Source organism: Tamandua tetradactyla, chromosome 4 (assembly GCF_023851605.1).
Source record: "Tamandua tetradactyla isolate mTamTet1 chromosome 4, mTamTet1.pri, whole genome shotgun sequence".
Taxonomy (NCBI): domain Eukaryota; kingdom Metazoa; phylum Chordata; class Mammalia; order Pilosa; family Myrmecophagidae; genus Tamandua; species Tamandua tetradactyla.
Window position 1 is genome coordinate 25,957,121 of NC_135330.1, and position 23,800 is coordinate 25,980,920.

General features: G+C 36.0%; 1 protein-coding gene across 9 annotated transcripts in view; it reads left to right on the forward strand.

Moving 5' to 3' along the window:
* The window catches only part of DNM3 (dynamin 3), a 608,953-nt gene that overhangs the window by 344,606 nt on the left and 240,547 nt on the right, over positions 1-23,800 (forward strand). The gene's annotated exons all lie outside the window — the stretch shown is intronic.

A 23,800-nucleotide genomic window follows, 5' to 3' on the forward strand; every position in this document is an offset into this window, starting at 1 on the left:
ATTTATTTTTACATGGGCAGGCACCGGGAATCGAACCCAGGTCCTCTGGCATGGCAGGCGAGCATTCTTGCCTGCTGAGCCACCGTGGCCCGCCTGAGTTCTCTTCTTTATGTCATGATCAAGCTTTAATCATAAGGATTGTTTTACTTGCTGGTATGTATGTTTGATCATGTACTCACCAATACAGTGCAAATGAGGGAGGTAAATGAATGAAATCATTTAAATGTTTATATACTTCCTTTGGAAGATTATCTTGCAACCTGAGGCCAATTGACTATTTATTAATTTCGGTCTCTCTTAATTTTCTATTCAATGCCAAGCTACGCTAAAAGGTGATGGATGAAGAGAAAGGGCATTTATGGGAAAGAACAAGCGTGACTTGTGAATCCTGTTAAATCACACAGATTTTCAGATATCTTCTTTGGCTCATACTTTTTTTTCCACTGTAGTCTCTTCAGAAGAAGGGCTTTAACTTGAAAATAAGTTTATATTACAAAATTACTTGTCACTGTGTTTCTGCCACAGAACATTCATCTTGCACTGAGTTATTACCCAAGACTGCCACTGTGAACATAGTCTGCCCCATACAAAATGAAATTCATTTTTCACATGAATTAGTCACCCTTAGAATTTAGCAATATACTATAAACAGGTTTCTTTACTTTCCAAAGTAAATGAGATTTAGTGTTAAGTTGATTTTCATGAAATGTATTTTAGAAATAGATGATATGATCATCAGTTGATCATTCTATCATCAGGATAAGAATGCTGGAAACTTTATTCTATTCCTGGCTTTACTATTATTTTGCAGCAGGAACTTTGGCAGTGTGTGTGCTCTTTCCATTGCTGAGTTTCTTGAGTGTCTTCATAAAATATATGCAGAATATCAGATATTAGATATAATAACCATAATAGATTAATAGTTATTATCCAGAATGTGCCATAAAATATCAATTACTTTTTAAAATCATAAAATTACCCTAATAATAGACTGAAACATACTATTAAACAATATAAATTTATTAACTTTAGTTTGGAGAGGGAATTATTTATTTTTTCATCAGTAATTTTTTTTTTTAGTGCATGGTCTGGGAATCAAACTGGGTCTCCCATTAGGAAGGTGAGCATTTCTATCAATAATTTTGATGACAGTCTTCAGAATAATTTCATTAGTCTTTGGATGACACTAAATTAGGCAGTAATGTTAACCACCTGCGATCCAAATACAAAGTGGCATCTACTTTTCAGATGACTAATGAGTGAAAAACAGAATAAAGTTCAGGAGGAACAAATAAATGACATAAGAAGATCAAGACCTGAATGTTATCATGGCCCATTTTGCAGCTTAAATTCAGCATGATAGGACTTGTACTAAGAACACATAAAAAAATTAGTTTGTCTCACTGTTGGCATGAAATAATAGAGATGATAAGATAAATCAGTAGTGTTAAGACATGCTTCCATTTTAGCATCCGCATTAAGAGGAATGAAAAAAATACAAAGAGCATCATAGATGAGCAACTAAAATGTTTCAGGATTGAAATCTAATAGAATGGAAGGGAGGAAGTGGGCAGAGAGGTTATGAAAAAATGTTTTGACTGGGAAAGAAGCTAAGAATGAACTTAAGTGCTTTTTTCTTTTCTTTGTATGCTCTGTGGTGGGGGTCACATTTCATTCTTTTTCCATGCGAATATACCCTTATTACAGCACCATTTGTTGAATTTTTTTTTGTTTGGTTTTTCATTTCTTTGTTTGCTTGTTTGTTTGTTTTGGGGAATTGCATGGGCCAGGAATCGAACCTAGATCTACCACATGGCAGGTGGGAATTCTACCACTGAACTACCCTCGCACCTCTGACTTAACTGCTTTTAAGTAAATTAGATTTCAGCACAAGAAGGATGTTCAGAAACACTTCATCTTCCAGGGGAAAGTAAATAGTGTTAATTAGTATAAATTGCTACCAGAGACTTAAGTTGAGCAAAAGAAGAAACTCTTGAGGAGTTGCTTTTAAACTCGAGGCATTCCACCATGATAGGCTATGGCTTTCTCTTTGTGATTATCTTTTAAAAATGTGATTTTTTCCATTTGGTTGGATAATTGGTTACCTTATTTCCTAAAGGCATGATTTTCTAAAACAATATTTTGGTTGAAGTATATTTGCAAAGAAATTGAAAAATTAGCTCAACCTACCTCTATCATTTTGTTAAATTTCTTGCTATTCACATACTTCAAAGCATTCTTTCAACAAATATATACTAACATGGACCTAAAGTAGTAAGTATTTTTTAATTGTAGGAAATATAGCAATATGTAGTATTAGTTTCATCAAAAAGCAATGCGTAATTTCTTGCTTAACCTCTGCTTTTAATTATTAATATAGAGTTAACTATAATGAAAGTATTTCAAACCTTGTATAATATAATGGCATATGTGTTATTGTTGCGTATCAGCTTTGAGATTTTCCTTTGACAATTCATTATTTGTAGTTCAAAACTCATAAATTTTGGTCAAGCGAAAACACATAAGGGCTCCTGTCCAAAGATTTGGCAGTAAATTCTGACCTTCTGATTAATGTTAGGTACCTTAATGTGACATGTTATCATGGTGACAGTTATGCAGAAACACCAATAAACATGCAAAACAGACAAAAAAGATAGCGTTCTTATGTATTTCTCATGCTTTAAAAATATTCGAGTCAGGAGTGAGAAAGATACTTTTTCCTTGAATACTTTTTTGAGTGTGCATCATGGGCAGGCTTCAGAATTCGAACCCGGGTCTCCGGCGTCGCAGGTGAGAATTCTGCCACTGAGCCATCTTGCATGGCCCTTGAATACCTTTTCATAGTTTTGAATTTTGAACTTTACGAATGTATTACCTCTTTGTAAATGTTACATTATAATATAAAATAAATTTTAGAATTACTCTAGTTTTGTAATTAAAAGCTCTTGGGTGTACCGGTGGTTCAGTGGTAGAATGCTCCCCTTCCATGCAGGAGACCCGGGTTCGATTCCCAGACCATGCACTGCCTGCCCCGCCTCCCCCCCCCCCCCCAAAATAAAACAAAACAAAAAACTGTTAATGTTCTTCTCCAGGACTGAAAAAAATCATAATATTTTTACAGAATAACATATTTCTCAGAATAATTTACTTCAATCTATCTTAACGCATCATTATGTGAGGGTGTTACTCTTTTCATTTCTTTTCTGGGCTTCACATAAGGTGACTTGAGTAATTGATATAGATGTTTTGAGAATGAAGATCTGTCAAATATTTTACATATTATTTTAATGCAAAAACGTGTCCTTTTCTAGGTATTTGGTAGGATTCTGTCTATTCATGCAAGCAGGTGTTCTTGAGGCTTTATATTGAATTCACCAGTTATTGAGCTTTTTCAAATATTAAAGAAAAAAAGTACATTTGGAAACAACCCTACTTCCTTTTATAATAATAAAGGAAAAGATTAGCGAATTAACAATTTTTTGGGGGGGAGGGAGGCTTAATATATACTAAGATTAATTAATTAATTAATTAATTAAAAGTTAAGGTAATGGGCAGTATTAAGTTCAAGTTGTGGGTACTATTATGGCCAGAGCACAGAAATACTCAAACTCTCTCTGAGACCACAGCAACCACTCCCCTCACTGTTTCTCAGAAAGGAATGATGGCAAAGGAAAGCAAAGTAACACCTCCTTATTTGCTGGAGATTTGGTCCCAAACACCAATGCAAAGAAAGAACTCTGGAATGCTGGACTCTATCTGGAGCAGCCATTTCTTCGTTGGTGAGGCCTACATAGCTTCAAACCGAAGGAAGCCTCTCCTATCCTAATGCCTCTACTTGAGATTTTGCTTGACAACACACTCTAGCCACAAGTGAAAAAGAACCAAAAGAGAGTGCCAAATAGTTGCCCAATATACCAGACCATAGCACCCCCTTCTCCTGGAGAGCAGAGGCCATGTGGGTAAGAAAGGTGATGGGGAGATTGGTCTTCAAGGGTATTCTCTCTTAAAGGCAACAGGATTGGTAGCATTGATGGTAGTGAGATGTAGATGAACCATATTATAGTTCTGCTGTGCTTTTGTTTTAAAGCCCAGATCACATATCCCTCATGTTTATGTTAATGGTACATGCAACTCTTTTTGTAAGGCAACCATTTCATTTTTTAAAGAATATTTTTATTGATAAATCTTAACATCCAAACAATCCATACATGGTGAACAATCAATGGCTCACAATGTCATCACATAGTTGTGCATTCATCACTATGATCAATTTTTGGAACGCTTGCATTACTCCAGAAAATGAAATAAAAAGAAAAAAACTCATGCACACCATGCTCCTTACCCCTCCCTCTTCAACTACTAGTATTTCCATCTACCCAATTTATTTTAATCTTTGTCCCTTTATTATTTTTTATCCATATTTTTTACTCATCTGTCCATACCCTAAATAAAAGGAGCATGAGACACAAATCATACAGTCACATTGTAAAAGCTATATCGTTATACAATCATCTTCAAGAATCAAGGCTACTGGAATACAGCTCAATAGTTTCAGGTTCTTTCCTCTAGCCACTCCAATACACCATAAGTTAAAAAGGGATATCTATATAATACATAAGAATAACCTCCAGGATAACCTCTTGAGTGTGTGAAATCTCTCAGCCACTGAAACTATTTTGTCTAATTTCTCTCTTCCTGCTTTTGGTCAAGAAGACTTTCTCAATCCCTTGATGCTGGGTCCTGGCTCATCCCAGGATCTCTGTCCCACATTGCTAGGGAGATTTACACCCCTGGGAGTCATGTCCCATGAGAGGGGGAGGGCAGTGAGTTCACTTGCCATATTGGCTTAGAGAGAGAGGCCACATCTGAGCAGCAAAGAGTTCTCTGGGGGTGACTTTTAGGCCCAATTTTAAGTAGTCTTGGCCTAACTTTGCAGGAATAAGTTTATAGGGGCGAATCCTAAGATAGAGGGTGTCTCCTCTGCTTGCAAGAATATCAGAAATTCTCCAATGGGGAAGTTGAATATTGCCCCCTTTCTCCCCATTCCCCCAAGGGGACTTTGTAAATACTTCTTTATGCATTGTCCAAATCGCTCTGGGACATATCAGGGCATCATACTAACCTTGAACAAACCAACGAAGTCTCACGCCTGTTGAAAATTCCGTGTACTTATGGTGTTCAACTAAACTGACCATACAAGTTAAATTAAAAAATGCACTACCCGAAATATAAATTTTGAACCAAATAAACATCTCTCCCTTTGGTCTCACACAGAAGTTGAAGTTTTAAAATATAGACAATATCATCCTTTACCCTGTATTCTGATTTACCTTAGTCCTATGTAGATCAGATTGATTCACATCTCTACTCAAAATTAGTCCCCTTTTCAACTTTTTTAGACAGTTCCTGTATGGGGTACTGCTGACTTTCATAGCTGCAGAGTTCTAATTCTGAGTCTCACGTGTCACATAAATACCCGATGTTTCTGAAAACAACCAGGTTATAAACAAAGAGCTCAGTATCTCAGAATTTAGAAATAATACTTACAACTCGCGAATATACATGACTGCTATAAGAGCTTATAATCTAGGACCCTTTACAATTACAATAGGCCCCAACATGATAACCCATGCTCTCGACTTCAGTTCACTGAGTTTTTATATTATAGCTCATCCATGTGAGTGAGGCATAATATTTGTCTTTTTGTTTCTGATGGTTCATTCAACATACAATCCTTAAGGTTCATTCACCTAGTTACTTGCCTCACTTCTTTCCTTCTTGTGGGCTCTCAATAGTCTGTTGTATGTATACACCATAGTTCCCCTTTCCATTCCTCAGTCATTGTACCCTTAGGCCATCTCCATCCAAGCACTGCTGCCATAGAAACCAGTGTACAAATGTCCATTCATGTCCCCACTCTAGTTTCTCCAGGTATATACTGAGCAACCAGGATCATATGGCAACCCCACCCCTCTCCTCCTGTGGAACAACCACACTGCCCTCCAAGGGGCTGCACCTCTCATTTTCCCTACTGACGGTGAATAGGTACAACTCTTTCTCTGCGTTTTCTCTAGTACTTATTTCTCTCTGTTCATTTTTAAATAGTTTATTCTCACATCATACAGTCCAACGTAAGTGTATAGACATGCCTTCGCCACCATAATCTATCTGAATACATTTCCTTTTCTTCCACAAAGAATCCATACCCCTTTCCCATGCCTTCCCCCAGCTGTTGACATTTAGTTTTGGTATATGCCTTTGTTACATTCAGTGGAAGCATATTACAGTGTTACTGTTGACTATAGACCTTAGTTTGCATTAATTGTACTTTATCCCATATATCATCTATTTTCAACATCTTGCAATATTGACATTCATTTGTTCTCCCTCACGCAAAAAAACGTTTTTTATTCGTACATTTAATCACCATCATTTCCACTCTAGACATTCCTAAATTATACCATTTCAGTCTTTATCCTCTATCTTTCCTTCTAGTTTCATACATACCCCCAGCCCTTCCTCCTCTATCACATTCACATTCAGCTCAACCATGTCATTTTAACCAAGTCTACAATGTAGGCTCAAGATCCAGTCAGTAGTTGTCCATTTTCAATCTATCAAAGAAACAGTCTTAGTAAATCTGGTTATATGTATATATTTGTTAAAGACCTAACTGGTTTAACCAAATTAACATGTAAAATATATTGATTTATTGGTATATGGGGACTCACTGTACTATTTTCCAACTCTTCATTAAATTCAAAATTGTCTCCAAATAAAATGTCAAAAAAGTGAAAAATGAAATATAGATCAATATGACATATTTTAGAAAAAAATAGATGAGAGCATGTCTTTAAAGGAGTAAAGATATTCTTACCTGTTTAATATGCAAAAAAATACAGCTTTTGTGTTACTAAACTGCTCAAAAACTTTTAGTGACTTCCTGTTATTTGCAAGATCAAGTTCAAACTCTATTATTTTTAAATTTTTTTGCATGAGCAGGTGCTGGGAATGGAACTTGGGTCTCTGGCATGGGAGGCGAGAATTCTGCCTGCTGAGCCACTGTGGACCACCCCCAGTTCAAACTCTTTAATCTTTAAATTTAAAATCTTTTAAATTGAACCCCAGTGTCCCTTTTCAGTTCATTTATTTTTTGAGCTTTTCACATTGCTTAGTACATTTATTCCACAAACTTTTATGAATTCCTTTTTTCTGCAGGTATATAGAAAAATTATGCAGAAAGTACAGAGTACCCATATACCCCCATCTCAAACACACAGTTTTCCCTAATATTCACATTTTGCATTGGTGTGGTACTTTTCTTGCAATTGATGAAGTAATATTATTATAATTATGCTATTAACTTTAGCCCACTGTTTATAATAGTGGTCACTCTTTATTTTGTATAGCTCTATATTTTTTGTGGTAACATATACAATCTAAAATTTCCTTTTACCCCTTTTCATATATGTAATTTAGTGGTGTTAATCACATTCACAAAGATGAACCTCCATCACCATTATCCATTGCCAAACATTTCCATCACTCCAAATAGAAACTCCTTACCAAATGAACATAAACATCCCTCTCCTCCCTACCTCCTACACACATACCCTGGTAAAATTTATATTCTAGTTTCTGACTTCATGAATTGCATATTCTGTTTATTTCAAAAAAGTGAGATCATGCTGTGTTTGTCCTTTTGAGTCTGGCTGAGTTCATTCAATGTAATGTCTTCAAAATTCATCCATGTTGCTGCATATATCAGAACTTCATTCCTTCTTATGGCTGAATAATATTGCACTGTATGTATTTACCACCTTTTGTTTATTCATTAGTCTGTGGATAGACACTTGGGTTGCTACCTTTTTTTGTCAATTGTGACTAATACCACTGTGAACATAGGTTCCAATCACTGCTTTCAATTCTTTTGAGTATATACCTAGAAGTGCGATTGCCAGGTCAAATGGTAATTCTGTATTTAGCTTTGAAAACTCCCCAAGCTGTTTTCCATAGTGGCTGCCCCATTTTACATTCCTGACAATAAGGCACAAGTGTTCCACATTGTCTCCAAAACTTATTTTCTATTTTCTGTGTGTTCTTTTTTAATGGTAGCCATTCTATTGGGTGTACGATGGTATCTCATGGTTTTGATTGGCATTTCCTGATGCCTAACAATGATCATGTTTTCATGTGCCTATTAGCCATTGGTATGTCTTCTTTGGTAAAATGTCTATTCAAGTCTTTTGCTCATTTTTTAATTGTGTAGTTTGTCTTTTTGCTATTGAGTGTTAGGAGTTCTTTATAAAGTCTGGATATTAAACCCTTATCAGATATGTGGTTTCCAAATATTTTCTCCCATTGTATAGTTTGTTTTTTCACTTTCTTGATAAAGTCCTTTGATGTACAGCCGTTTTTAATTTTGATTGTCTCATTTATATATATTTCTTTTGTTGCTCTTATTTTTGGAGTAAAATCTAAGAAATTACTGCCTAACATAAGATCTTGAAGATATTTCCCAAGGCCTTCTTGTAGGAGTTTCATAATTATAGTTTTTATTTTTAGGCTTTTGATCCATTTTGAGTTCATTTTTGTATATAGTGTGAGTGAAAGGTCCATCTACATCCTTTTGCATATGGTATCCACTTTTCCCTGCACCCTAAGTTGAAGAGACTTTCTTTCCCCAACTGAGAGAACTTGGCACCATTTTCATAGGTCAGTTGGTCAAGCGTGTGCTCTCTCAATTTGTTTCTATTGGTTTCTGTGTCTGATCTTGTGCTAGTACCATACTGTTTTGGTTACTGTAGCTTTGTAATAAGTTTTAAAATCAGGAAATGTGTGTCCTCCATCTTTGTTCATCTTTTTCAAGATGGCTTTGGCTATTTAGGACCATGTATGCTTTCGTATTAATTTGAGATTGGTTTTTCCATTTCTGCAAAGAAGGAAGTTGGAATTTTGATTGGTATTGCATTGAATCTATATATTAGTTTGGGTAGAATTGACATCTTAATATTTAGTGTTTTAATCCATAACACACAGAATGTTCTTCCATTTATTTAGGTCTTCTTTGCTTTCTTTTAGTAATGTTATATAGTTTTTATGTATACATGTCCTTTACATCCTTGGTTGTATTTATTTCTAAATATCTGATTCTTTTTTTTTTTATACCTAGATATTTGATTCTTTTAGTTCCTATTGTAAATGGAGTTTTCTCTTGATTTCTTTTTCTGATTGTTCATTACCAGTGAATAGAAACACCACTGATTTGGAAGTGTTGATCTTGCACCCTGCCACTTTGTTGAATTCATTTATTAGTTCTAGTAGCTTTGTTGTGGATTTTTCAGCATTCTCTATTTTAGGATCATGTCATCCACAAATAGGGAGGTTTTTACATCCTCCTGTCTTATTTGGATGCCTTTTATTTCTTTTTCTAGTCTTATTGCTCTGTTTAGAACTTCCAGTTTAATGTTGAATAATAGTTGTGACATTAGGCAACCTTGTCTTTTTCCTGATCTTAGGGGAAAATTTTTCAGTCTTTTACCCCTGAGAGTAAGTTAGTTTCTCTCTCAGGTATGATGTTAGCTGAGTATGATGTTAGCTGTGAGCTTTTTAAATATGAACCCTTAATTGTGTTAAGGATGTTTCCTTCTATTCCTAGTTTTCTGAGTAATTTTATCAGGAAGTTGTGTAGAATTTTGTCAAATTCCTTTTCTGTATCCATTTAGATGATCATGTGTTTTTTTTTCCCCCATTCAGTTAATGTGGTATATTACATTAATTTATTTTCAATGTTGAATTACTATTGCATACTTGAGATAAATCCCTCTTGATCATAGTGTATAATTTTTAAAATATGCTGTTAGATTTGGCTTGCTAATGTTTTCTTGAACATTTTTGCCTCCTTATTCATGAAGTGTATTAGTTTGGTCATAGTATCCTTATGACCTTTTCTTTTTTTTTTTTTTTGTGCATGGGCAAGTACTGGGAATCAAACCCGGGTCTCCAGCATGGCACGTGAGAACTCTGCCTGCTGAGCCACCGTGGCCCGCCAATGATCTTTTTTATTACTGTGGAGTCAATAGTAATGTCTTACTTTCATTCCTGATTTTAGTTATTTTAATCTTTTCTCTTTTTTTTTGTCAGCCTAGCTAATGGTTTGTGGATTTTATTGATCTTTTCGAAGAACCAAGTTTTGATCATTGAGTTTATTGTGCTCTGTATTTCATTTTTCTCTGTTGTAATCTGTTACTTCCTTCCTCTGCTTGCTTTGATGGCTCTTTAAGTTCCTTTAGCTGTGAGGTTAGGTCTGTGATTTGAGCTTTTATTTTTTTTATCATAAGCATTTAGTGCTGTAAGTTTCCCTCTAAGCCCCGCCTTCACTGTATTCCAGAAGTTCGGATTTGTTGTATTTTATTGATTGCCTTGTATGGCCAGGCACTGGGCTGGGTGTTTGGAATATGAGACTTAATAAAGATATTTCTTAAGGAAGTCTTTCGTGTTTTGTCCTGGCCAAATGAAAGGTTATCTTTTCTGGGTTCCCATTACATCCTGTTCTTATTACTGTTTTACTTAGCATGCATCACACTATATTGTTTGTTGAGTATGCTTCCTTTTCTAGACTGTGAGCTCCTTAGGGGAGCTCTCTGTTTTTTTTGTCCCCTGTACCCTCAGTATTGTGCATAGTAGTGTTCAATGCTTGTGTATTCAATGCGACAAATGCTAATAAAATGCAGCAGAAGGTACAGTTAATTGGTGGGATAATTATGACTGAGACCCTCACTTAAGTGAAAACAGGTCATTAGCCTTCAGCAGAATGTCTGAGAATCAAATTTCTGTGGGTTCTTGTCCTCTTTCCTCTTCCAATTAATATATATATATTTTAATTATCATTGCTAAAGCTCCTCATGATATAGGGTTCACATATACTGTAATATGGATACATCTGCTATCATAAAGGTCACTTTACATTAGGATACTACAGATATACAAATATAAGTTTTTTAATTCCAGGAATATATGCTGCCAACTTTGATATCTCTAGTAACATGTATCAAGTTAGCATTGGCCCTGAACCTATCGAAGACAAGGAATCCAATATAAATTTTAACCCATTTTTGTGTTCCCCTTATTTAGCACAGGAAATATGACTAGGACATAGTATACTTAATAAACAGTTGTTGAATTAATAATATAAATAATTATAATTTATTTCCCCACCCACTGTCCTTTCATACTGTTCATATTAATCTCACATGTTTTTATCAGAGCTGCTAAAAAGTAAAACATTCTGATTTGAATTTCCTGTTAGCTCTCCCTGCTTTTTGTGCTATTAAATCCTAAAGTGGAAAAAAGTAGGAGATAGGAGGCTGAAAAGGAAAGATGTATGTCCTCTAGAAAATCATTTTTGGATCTGTATAAATGGCAAAAAAAATTGAGTTCTTACTGAATTTCAAACTGAAAGCAGCTCATTATATACTAACAAAGAAAGCCTCATGATTCTTTTACAGAATTGGGGTCCTTACTTACCAAATTTACTTAGGACAGACTGGCACATAATTTACCTTGAAAGATTTTATCAAAATCAGTGTCCTGAAAATTCAAGTCTACTTATCAATATCTCAAATAAGTTGAAATAGAGAGACTTTACATTTTTAGACTGTCTTACGCATATTACCACAGTAAGATTTTTTTAACGTAATTACCTGCAAAGTGGAGATTAATTCCTGTTGCTTTGAGTGTTTAGGCTCTACAGCAGAAGACTACAAATGGAGAATATAAGCACACCATCTCCAGGAGTGATTATGTTCTTTAGAGTTCATGGATCTTATGCTATTTTCCTAAGCATCAACACAGTTTTGCTACATTTCAGAGCAAAACAAACATTTTCTTATACCTATCTCGTAATTCACACTGCGAAAGTTTGCATTGGGTGTGAGGTGAATACGTGTTGAGTGAATGAATATCTTTTCTGATTATTAGTCATTCACTCTGGTCTCCATGTCATTTTTACAGTCTTCTCTTGCAAGATTAACTGCATTGCAATAGAAAAATAAGGAAGCACACCTTCAATTTCCTCATTAAAGTCCAGCATTTCTTCCTGTATGAACTAAGACAGAGGATAGAGGGAAACGTCATATATTTTAATGAAAGGTTTAATAGTCATTGAAGGATAGACACTTTAAACAGGGCTGAGTATGCATTTCTGTTATCAAGACAATTGCTGATTGAGAACAGCTCTCTGGAAAACCTCCAAGTATATGTCTGGATTACCACAGGGTGCTGGAGTTATTGGAATTGCTCATGAGGAACCAAATGCCCTGGCTTGTCTCCAGAAAGCTATTGAAGTATATGGGAACCCCGAGAGACATTACTTAGTTGAAAGCAGTCTCTTCCTGTTCTGGCCTTCTTTGCCTCAGTTGAAGTATTAAATGCACAGCAGTTCTCTGCAAGGGTAGCCTCAATGCAGACATTAAGTTTTCAAGGTATCCCCATTCAACTTCACTTGAGACAATGTAAAGGGCTGGGAGGTTGGATTCATAAGCCACACAGACAGCCTTATTGCTTGTAGAAGCCAGCATTGATGAGAAACTTAGACCTTTAAAAATCAGGTATAGGTCAAAAGTTCTGCGAGCCAAATTACAATAATCTTAGGTGGATGAACCCATAAAGAAAGGGTTCACTGTGTTGTTCCAAGAGATAAAACCCAGCAAATATTTTGGAACCATGGCTTTTCTGTATTTGAATTTTCAGAGGCCAGTGGCATAAATGCTTCTAACTAACTGGTAGGAAGTATTTGTGATGGTGAAAATAATAGTAGGCTTTGGCTATATATGTTAGATTTTTTCTTTTAAACAATTATTCATACAGTTCAGTTTTACCTAACTGATAAGGCTTCAGGTATAATAGTATATTTTTCTCAGATGTCAACCCTATGCACTCCTATTACGAGACAGAATTCTTCCCTTTCTTCACTTTCTCTGTCTGAGGTAAAATTCCATAGTGGGCAGCATTTTTCTCACTCCAGATATTTTGAAGAAGGATCACTTCTAATCTTCTATCAACTAGAGTAAATGGAAGTCAAACACCCCTACAGCATGAATGGTCCAAACTCTCCTTTATTTGCCACATGGTGTCCCTGGTTACTATTTTCCCAGCTATAGCTCTGTGACTGCTGCTTCTCAAAAGAAAAATATTGTGTTATTTGCATGAAATCACAAAGAATCATCTAAGTTTTTTTTTTTTTTTTTTTCATCTCGTCTGGGTGTCAAGTATTAAGAAAAACAACTTTTTGTCTAAGGGCATTTAGTTTTCAAATGACTGGATGATCCCCTGACTTTCTGGCTTGTAAAATTTATAAATATGACTACTATTGCCACTGAGCTTTGATCAAGTTGTCCTTATAAATATTCTAATTAATTTGAGTCACTTAACTTGGGGATAGGAAGAAGTCTTAGAAAGATTTTATGTGGCTTAAGCAAAAATTTCAAGGGTATACCTGACTCACTGTCAAGAGTATGTTTGCTGCTAAAGACATAGGTTCATATTGTTCCATTTACTGGCTGGGTGATATTGAATGAAGTTGTTATTTGAAATGAACACAATTTCAGTAACTGTGAAATGGTTTGTTGTGGTATTTAAAAAAAAATCCATAATTTTGCTTCTTTTTCTTCTTTTGAAGAATGTGTGACTTTCCGTTTTAATAGCATCAAAGAAAAGAGGGTAAAACTTACAATAAAATGTTTGGGATTGCAGCATGTGAAGAAATCCCTTGCAGCTTTATTTAAAAACTTAGTTGCATTTTTTTTCTAAGTATGTTTAGGAAAAACGTTTGGAAAAAGCTGGAAATCATGGGTATTGAAAAGAAAATTAGCATCTACATAAATGTTTTCAGAGGGGATTAGTCAGGAGAGTATCACAGGAGGAGATTTTTTTGGTTTTGTTCTATTTATGTTTTAAACTTATATACAGTGGACATAAATACATTGTTTTAAAAATCCTCACAATAATCTTTTCAAGTGTAGGTGCCATTGTTATTATTTCCATTTGGTGGATGTGAGGAAGTAGACTTGAGATGACAGGCACATTGTTCCATGTCCCATAACTAATAGATGGTAAAGGTGATATTTGAACACTGGTGTGTGGGACTCAAGTTCTTAATAACTAATTGGGACGTTAAGGTGAATGGGGCAGATTCTGGAGCCAGACCACTACTTACTAGCTGTGAAAACTGGGGCCTTAATCTCTTTGTGCTTCAGTTTCATATCTATCAAATGTGAATGAAAATCGGATTAAATGGGTTAATATATATAAAGCTCATAGCATAGCACCTGAAATAGAGTAAACAGTGATAATTGTTGTCATCCTCAGCATTTTTATTGTTTCCTAAAGACAGTGATTATGGGACATTTTGTTTAGAATTTATAAATGGCATATCACAATGTTATTGCTTGTTAACTTATTTTTTCTTCCTAAAAGAGCAAGGGAACATTTGATGTCTGACCTCCTCAGTCTGGCCATTTACTCTAGCCTGAATTTTTAGGTAGCTCAAATTTAGAGAAGCCTGGTACATTGCACTTTTTGTAACATAAAGAAGAAAAATTACATCTCTTTGTTTCTAGGATCATACAAACTCTGCCTTTATATTGCATTAATGCATAATTAGAATTAAAGCTGACCAAGGTGATATTTCTACACTGTTGGGAATAGTGATGTTGTTGTTCACCAGCCTGGAGTTTTAACTTCTGCTTGTCATTGAATTCACAATTTCTTTCTATATCCTGGTCTGATATTTCTGTTCCTTTTCAGCAAAACTTCTGAAAAATAGAGATTGATTAGTTTTTTGCCTCTGAGGACGTACCTCCAGTTGCTCTAATGAGTCCAAAAGAAGCTGTGAGAAAAAGTACATAATTTCAAACAGAGGAGAGTTTGTAACTAGTATGAATTAACTACTGATATTAAGTTGTCTTCTCCATACTTACTTTCTTCTTTATTCAAATTCAGCTATTTTGACTTTCTGGGAACATATATAAAGAATAGAATGGCTCCTTACTAGTTGTTATAATCCTGTCATTGAGTAATTTATTACATTTTATTTAAGAAGTGGAATTTAATGTCAGATGATAAAAGCATATGATTAGAATATGAAAATGAGGTATGCTGAGTCAAAATTTACTTTTTTGGAGGTATGTTTATTTAGAAGGAAGGGAGTTAGATTTGGTGTGTATTTTATGTGAAATTGTAATCACTCACTATTTAAAATGGTTGAGTGTAGAAGCTGTCTAGTCTTTATCTGCTCTGCAAGACCTCAGTGCCTTCTTCTTGGTGGCAAATGAGGAGATGCAAACATACTTTTGAAAATATGCTGATTTCAACATTAGACAGAATGTCAATATCTAGAATGATAATATCTAGCTGTACTTATCAAATTGAGTCAATAAATATTTATTGTGTCATCATCTTGAGTAGCATTGATTTTTGTATATATAGATGGTAGGTATAAATAAATAGAGTGATGCAAAAAAGAAACCCTGTAAATTACAGTTCTTAGTCATTATTTTCTTCTTTGTGGAGGGAAGCTGAGAAGGGGGAATGGGGAACTGTAGTACAGATAGAAGAAATCTCAAGTATAAGGCCTGGATGAATAAAAAAGTGTGATGGTTTCAGGGAACTTTGTATGTGTTTAGAGAACAGCTGTTGGTACCTGGTGAATAATAGGTGCTTATTATTTATTTCATGAGTAAATATTTGTTGAGGGAATAGGCAGAGTGCCTTAAGAGGAATGATGGGAAATGTGACTACTGGAAATGTAAAGAAAGACTAGAATTTAGAAGGCCATCAAAGAATGTGACTTCCTGATTATGCAGGGCAGTACATTTTGGGGGAGTAAAAGGGAGTAACAGTATCAAAGAGCTACTGAGGGAAGAATATAGACTTTAAGTTTTTCAGAATTTGGCATTTTTATTCAGTGTTCATCATTTAATACTTTTTAATGATTGTTTATCATTTATGTTAGGCACATGAAAAGACTGTTAGCCAGATTATATGCAGTGAAGAGCTCTTGAAGGGGATTGAACAGGGAAATGACGCAATCAGCCTTGTATTTTAGATTATTCTGGCAGAGGTGTGGAGGATGGATTGAAAGGAGGGAAAATTGGGAACAGGGAGAACGTTTAACCAGCAACTGTTATTTGTGTGAAAAATGGTGGCTGCCAGACTTAAGACACTGATAGTGAAGACAGACAGAAGGAGGTGGAAGAAAGATGTTAAGGTGGTAGAATTGACAAACTTTTTTTTTTTTTTTTTTTTTTACAAAATGAAAGATATTTAATATAAAAAGAAGCAACAGAACCAATAGATATTAAAAGCATTACATAGTGCAAACACCAAAAAGATATACAACTATTAACTTAGTGGTGCTCATAAAGGAAACTAAGCAAAAACATATAATTTCTCCCTTTCCTCAGCACACGGTACTAAGCTGAACGCTATTCAAAGAGTTATTTAAAATTGTTTTTTTCTTCCCACTTTATAAAACCGCATTTCTATTCCTGTTGTGACTACCTGATCAGAAATGTTATTTGGAAAATTGCATGTTTACTATATACTGGCAGTACATCGTATGCCAGTTACTCAAGTGCACATAGAAAGGGAATTTTTGTACATTTTGAGACCATAGCGAGGCAGTTTTTATCAGGATAGACTCTTCTACCCAAACTTACACACACTTCTCTCAGAACCTAGAGAACCTCTCTTTCCTAGTCAAAAGCCTCATATGGGGAAAGAATATCTGAGCTAGAGGTATGGGCAAAAGAGCTTGTAATAAGCAGCATAAGCCCTGCTAGGCAGGCATAAAGGGGAGTTTAGGGCTCAGCTTCCAGGTCATGAGGTATTCCGAATATATACCCCAGAGTTTGGTCTACCAAGAGAATAACTTCTTATATGTTATTCTAGGCAACTATATGCTTTTAAGTTGCTCCCCCATACTTAATCCCCACCAATAACCATGAGGTAGAAAGGATAGGTACGTGTACTCATTTTACAGATGAGGAAAGCTGAGGCCTGGGAAGGTCAAAAAAGACACCTGAAACTAGGATTCAAGACTGGTGGACTCTTACTCCTTATCTCTATCCAAGAGGCACTTAATAGTGCACTTATAATGCACGGCTATGATGAAAAGTTGGATGAGGGATTTGAGAGAGAAAAGAAAAACTCAGGGATGACTCTAATGTCTTTGTTTAAGCAATTAGGCAGAATGGCAGAATCAAAAACCAAACAGGGAATTCAGGAGAAAGTGAAGGCTATTGGAATGGTAGGGAAAATTATTTTGTATCAGGGTATATTGCGATTCACAAACATGTGAGCCATCCACATGTGTTAGTTTGCTAGCTGCCAGAATATGATATACCAGAACTGAAACAGCTTTTAAAAAGGGGGGGTTAATAAGTTACGAGTTTGCAGTTCTAAGGCAATGAGAACACCCAAATTAAGACACCAACAAGAGGTTACCTTAATTCAAGGAAGGTCCATGGGTTAGGAACACCATTGTCTGCTTGGTAGTCGTGTGGCTGGCATCTGCCTCTCCAGGTTCTGGCTTGCATAACATTTAGGGCGACATCTGCTGGGCTCCAAGCTTCTCTTGACATCCACCTTTCTGTTCTCCATGTGTTCAGATCTGTGTCAGCTCTACTCTGAAGTTTCTATCGACTCAGAAGCTTCTGTGGTTAGTCTAGGCTCTATACTTTTTCTAGGCTCTGTCATTTCTGAGGTTTCTCAAAAAGAGCCTCAGTTCCTGTGGGGGTTCCTCACATTACTTCTCCAGGGATGGCTTTCATCTCTTGGCTTTCCTTGGCTCTCTCCAGGTTCTGGCTTGCTTAACATCTCATGCAATGTCTGCTTGGCTCCAAGCATCTCCAAATATCCATGTCTCTGTTTTCCATATGTCCGCATCTGTGTCAGGTCTGCTGTGAAGTTTCTCTTGGCTCTGAGCCTTCTGTTATTTCCCTCTTTTCTGTCATTTCTGACCCTCTCAAAAATGTTTCCCCTTTTGAAGACTCTAGTAATCTAATCAAGACACACCCGGAATGAGTGGAGTCATATCTCCATGTAAACAAAAGATCATACCCACAATTGGGCATGACACATCTTCATAGAGATAATCTAATCAAAAGTTCCCAACCTACAGTATTGAATCAGGATTAAAAGAAATGGCTACTCCCACAAGATTGGATCAGGATTAAAACACGGCTTTTTTATGGTACATAGTACTTCCAGACCGACACATTCCACCCTCTGGGCCCCCAAAAAGACATGTTTTTTCCATATACAAAGTACATTCACTCCGAAATATCACAAAAGCCTTAAAGCATTTCAGCACAATAAAAATACAATACAAAGTTAAAACCAGTACAAAATCTCATCCAAGTCTGTAACAGGCATGATCTGATTTAAGGTAAAAAATCCTCCTATGGCTCTGGACATTTAAAATTCAGAACAAGTTATCTGCTGCCATTATACAAAAAGGGGGTAGTCATAGGATGCATGTTTCTATTTTCATAGGGAGAAACTGGAAGGAATAAGCAGTTACAAAAATTTACAGGGCAAACTCCATTAGATTCAAAGTTTAAGAGTTGTTCATCCTTGGGACTTTAGAAAAATGGTAATTCCGTCCTTTCCAAGGGCCTGTTCAGTGGCCTTGGCTCTCTCTCCAAATGCTGGGGTGTGTTGCAACACTGAAGCTCATTGGAGGGACCATCTTTTTCTCAGCTCCACCCTTTCCATACATCGGGGCCACACTCACTCTCTGTCATCTCTGGAACACATGCTCAACCTCTCCAGAATAGTGGGATGGCAGCTAGGCTCCCCCCAGTCCCCAGCTTATGTGCTCCACCCTCTCTGAGGCTGAAGTCATACATTTCTTGAACAATGAAGCAGAAGGCCCACCCTCTGCTTCTGGGGCAAACTCACCCTTTCCACGTGTAAGGGTCAGTCTGCTCTCTTGGCCCAAGGTTTCCTGGCCTTAGCTTCCATGGTTCTGCCTCCAAAGATATTTTACCTTCATTTGTCCCTTTTCTGAGCCTTTCAGTCCAGACTGGCAGCAATTCCATTTATACAGATCCCACAACACTCTTGTTGGTATTCTGTGCAATATGTTTGCATCATATCCATCAGACAAAAGAACTTTCCACACATCCTTTCTGGATAGCTCCATCTCAAAACCTCGCTTGTCCTTTAATGGCTGACTACTTCCATACTTGGATAAATCCTCACATAAGGCCCTATACACTGGGGTCTCACTTTCTGGAAGCCCAGAATTTTCCCAAAAAACCAATTTCTGTTTTCTTTGTACATAAAAGTCCAGTTCTCAACTTATCTCTTTCCTTGCACATCTTACTATAATCTTCAGGGAGCAGCCAGAGTAGACTGCATTTTCCACATTTAGTTTTGGAAATTTTTTTCTGGTGAATATCCAAGTTCACCACTCTCAAATTCTGCCTTCTATCTACAAAGAATGCCTTCCTTCCAGTTTGGAATGACACATTAATTAATTCTGTTTAAAGCCTCATCAGAGGTAACTTTGGAGTCCACATTTCTACTAGCAATCTCTTCAAAGCAATTCAGGCTTTTCCTATTAAACTCCTCACAACTCTTCTGAAATCTTTCCCTTATCCATTTAAAAAGCCATTCCAACATGTTTGGTATTTGCAAACCATGGCAGTACCCCACTTCTCTGGTACCATATCTGTCTCCCCAGGTTCTGGCTTGCTCAGCATCTCATGGCAACATCTTCTGGAGTCCAGCATCTCTAAACATCCTTGTCTCTGTTGTCCAAGTGTTGGCATCTGTGTCAGCTCTGCTGTGAAGTTCCTTTTGGTTCTGAGGCTTCTGTCATTTGTGAAGGTTCTGTTGTTTCTGATGTTTCTCCAAAATGTTTTCCCTTTTAAGACTCTAATAATCTATAGAGTTTTATCTCTATATAATCAAAAGATCGTACCCATGATTGTTATATCTTCATGGATATAATCTTAATCAAAAGTTTCAAACCTACAGTACTGAATCAGTATTAAAAGAAATGGCTGCTCTCACAAGATTGGATCAGGATTAAAACATGGATTTTCTGAGGTACATAGAACCAGCACACCAGGCAAAGGTGTGCAGTTGAAAATATAGTACTTGGTCTCAGAAGAGAGATTTAAATCCTGAAGCTAACCAGGGAGAAGTCTTATTCCAGGGAATGATTTCAGGGTAAATTTAAAAGGGAATAAAACTATAGGCAGATTTGCTTACAATTAAAATTAATAAAGTTTAGGGTTAACAGTTTAGATATTTCTTAGCCTTTATGTTTCCCTTTCAAAGGTTTAATATTCATTAATTTTCCAATGCCTACAATTTACAAGATGAATAGATGAATAGAAAAGCATCTTCATCCTTAACGGGAGATACCTCAGTCTTCTGGACCATATGACCAAAACCAAGCGAGCACAACAGAAACTCAAAGCATAATATATAAGAAGAAATTAGTATCTTAAAAGTTGAACCTTGAAATCTGTGAGAAGATGATTATTGTACCATCATCTTATATCATCAGAAACTAGCTCTGTTGATTTTACTGGCTAGAAATAATTAAAATGATACAATTTTTAAAATAAAATATAACCTCAGGAAAATGAGAGGAGATTATTAGGCTTTTAAATATTAGGGAATATTTCTTATAAGTATTGTAGTTGAATTTTAAACAAATTTAATGATTGAGTATAGAATATTTTTTTTCTTTTTTCCTGGACTTGAGTCCCTCAACTCAGGAATGAAATATAAATTAATGAAGCATAAGTTTAAGTTTTAAACTCAAAGTTTTGAGACTTTTCCTGCTTAACGGTCAACTGTCAAGTGAATATGTTCTTTTTCAAAATAAATGTGTCCATAAGTGATAAGAGAAGATATGAAACAAAAAACACTTTTTCCTTGGCACCATCTGAGACTTGCACATGAACTCTTGATTTTTAATGTTTGCTTGAAGAGGACTGACAAATTACACCTTGGTAATTTATCGTCCTTGGCTGATATTTTTTAATAAATATCTTAATGTTTTACTTAAAATTTGTGTCATGCTTAATGTTTCCTTTATTTGCTGTTAATATTACTTGTTAATTTACCTAATATCAGCAAAAGGGTGCTAAAGTGTCCAGTAAGAGTGGTGTCTAATGTGAAGGATTGATAAACTACCCTATAAATGGTATATAGAAGGCAAATAGATAACAATATTTTTTTCTTTTGTCTTTTATTTGTTTGTTTTCATAAATGGATGAAGGATATAGCTATGTTTCAGATTTTCTCTCTAAGGCTGAAAAATGCATAGTAAGTATTCATTGTAAATATTAAACATTTTTGGATTGAAACATCATAAAATGACTCAGAGAGGTTCCATTTATCTAAGTGGCTTTGACATTTTTCACAAAGAAACGCTTGAATAGTGGGATCACCATTAAGTTGTATACGTGCTGATTTTTAAAAATTATCATATCCAATATATTTTTAGGATCTGGAATAGATTTGGTTCATTAAGGCATGCAGAATTCTAATAAGAGCAGTATCAGGTAATTATAACAATATATATAAATAAAAATAAATAAATAATAGTCTATCTATTTCAGTACCAAAGACTCTCTCCTGACTTTGATCTGGCATCTCTCTCATTACTGTCATGTTTCCCACAGTAACAATTGAAGAATACAGGGTGGAAGACTACTAGTAAATCAGCACAAATTTGTTCCCACTTTTGGAAAGGTAGCCAAAAGGCACTTATGCTGACTGCGATTCAGCAAAAATAAAGATCTTTTACTCATTGCATGCATACATTGATTTTCCTCTAACTTTTAAAAATAATTACAAGTAAACTGATATAACAAAGAAATAATATACCTCAGTGACTTATAAAATTTTAATATATAGACTGTGCCATGGGAAAAGTAAAGTAAAAACTTTAGATGTTATTTTCTAAAGATCCACTAATATCATATGGAAGTATTCATATATTTCATTTCATTGACATTACAAAACCCATATATTAGAAGCCAGGTGAGTGGTGTACATAATAAGTATAATAAGCAACAGGAAGAAGGAGAATGTTGAAACTGATATTGATGAAGAAGGTTTCATGGAGAAGGTAGGAGCTGAGGCGTACTTTTTCCCCAATATTTTATTATGAAAATTTTCAAATATTCCAAAATTGAAAAAAACTTGCAGTGAATACTTGTATATCCACCACCACTACTACTGACCTTTTGTTTTACTTCCTTTCTCACATATGAGATGTATTTTATTGAAAAGCAAAACTTGGCTAGGTCCAGCTAAAATGGTCAAAGTGTGGGAAAGGGTACAAAATAGGATTTGTAGTAGAAAGCACCCACACTTCTCTGTACACAACATTGCATAGTCCCCTTCCACATTGTAGCAGGGTTTGTCTGATGACCCTGATAGGCTTAATAATGCTCTCAAAGATGTCCATATCCTAATCCCTGGAACCTGTGACTGTGTTATCTTGTATGACAAAAGGGGCTTTGCAGATATAATTTGTGACTACGTTAAGGATCTTGAGGTAAAGAGATTATCTTTGGTTATTTGAGTGGGCCCAGTGTAATGACCAAGGTCTCTCTTATAAGAGAGAGGCAGTAGGAGTTAGAATAAGAGAGTTGTGTATAGAGGCAGAGGTCCTAGAAGAGAGATGATGTTATACTGCAGGCTTTGAAGATTGAGAAAGGGGCCATGAACCAAGGAATATAGGCAACCTCTTGAAGCTGGAAAAGGCAAGGGAACAGATTCTCTCCTTAGAACCTTCCAAAGGAACACATCCCTACAGACCCATTTTAAACTTAGGGCCTTCAATACTTTAAGATGAATTTATGCTGCTTTAAGTCGCCAAATGTTTTGGTTTTCTGGTTGCTAAAACAAATGCCACATGGGATTGGCTTAACAATGGGAATTTATTAGTTCATGGTTTTAAAGCTAGGAGAAGTCCAAACTCAAGGCATCAGAAGACAACACATTCTCTCCAAAGACTGTGGCATTCTGGGACTGGTTGCTGGTGGTCCTTGGTCCTTGGCTTTTCTGTCACATGGCAATTCACTTGATGGTGTCTTCTCCTTTCTCTTCTGGGTTCTGTTGACATCCATTTTCTGGCTATTTTCCATGGTGTCTTTCCCTCTGTCCAATTTCCTTTGCTTATAAGCACCTCAGCCATGTTGAATTAAGGCCCACACTCATTTAGTTTAGGCATATCTTAACTAATAACATATTCAAAAGTCCTATTTAAAAATGGATTCACCCCCCACAGGACCAGGTTTTGAGACATGAACATATCTTTTATGAGACATAATTTAGTCCCCAACACCAAGTTTGCGGTAGTTTGTTATAGTTGCAATAGGAAGCTAAACAATAACCAAGAAAATATATCAGAAGTGAAGTATGTCACTTCTGAGGAGATAAGACTGCAGCTTCCATCTTAGTTTCTTCCTCTCTTGGTTCACTCCTCTCTGAGAGGCCAGCTTACTCAGGCAGCCTATGGAAAAGCTTTGGGGTAAGAAACTGAGGTCTCCAGCCAATGGCCAGCAAGGAACTGAGACCTACCAATAGCCAGGTTAGTAAGCTTCCAAGCAAATCCTCCCTCAGTTGAGCTGCAGCTCTGGCTGGCAGCTTCACTGCAATCCATGGGAGACCCTGAGTCAGAATCACACAGCTAAGCCAATCTTACAGTCAAGGCCCACAGAAACTGTGAAATAATAAATGATTATTGTTTTAGAATGCTTGG